The sequence below is a fragment of the Hyla sarda genome, chromosome 12 (assembly GCF_029499605.1).
Source record: "Hyla sarda isolate aHylSar1 chromosome 12, aHylSar1.hap1, whole genome shotgun sequence".
NCBI lineage: Eukaryota > Metazoa > Chordata > Amphibia > Anura > Hylidae > Hyla > Hyla sarda.
In genome coordinates, this window is record NC_079200.1 from 85,584,222 (window position 1) to 85,585,074 (window position 853).

Consider the following 853-nt stretch of genomic DNA (forward strand, 5'->3'; position numbering starts at 1 on the left):
ACAAGATTTGCTTCTTTTTTTTTTTCTCATTTCAGTAAGCTCATGTTTTTTAACTCACATTAAAAAAAAAAATCTGACATGAGGAAAGCAAATAGGCGGTAAGGAAAGCTGCATGGTAACCATGGTGGAAGCTGATGCCCACAGTTACCCTGGTAAATCTGCTGACGACCTCACATGACATATGGAAGAAAAAATAACTACATTCAGTAATAATATAATCATCCATGTAAAAGAAGCAAACATTCCCATATAGGAAAGTCTAAGAGCCAAGGTAATCATGGGGTTCCAACATCTTCATCTTTATTGCAAATCCTTTTAAAAGCATCGAAAGGAGTTATAAAATCGGGTTTAGAAAGTGCTTTACTGTCACGGCTCGGCTGGCAGGTGGTGGATCCTCTGTGCCAGAGAGGGATAGGCGTGGACCGTGCTGGTGGACCGGTTCTAAGTTGCTACTGGTATTCACCAGAGCCCGCCGCAAAGCGGGATGGTCTTGCAGCGGCGGTAGCAACCAGGTCGTATCCACCAGCAACGGCTCAACCTCTCTGACTGCTGAAGATAGGCGCGGTACAAGGGAGTAGACAAGAGCAAGGTCGGACGTAGCAGAAGGTCGGGGCAGGCAGCAAGGATCGTAGTCAGGGGCAACGGCAGGAGGTCTGGAACACAGGCTAGGAACACACAAGGAAACGCTTTCACTGGCACGATGGCAACAAGATCCGGCGAGGGAGTGCAGGGGAAGTGAGGTATAAATAGGGAGTGCACAGGTGAACACACTAATTAAACTAACTGCGCCAATCAGTGGCGCAGTGGCCCTTTAAATTGCAGAGACCCGGCGCGCGCGCGCCCTAGGGAGCGG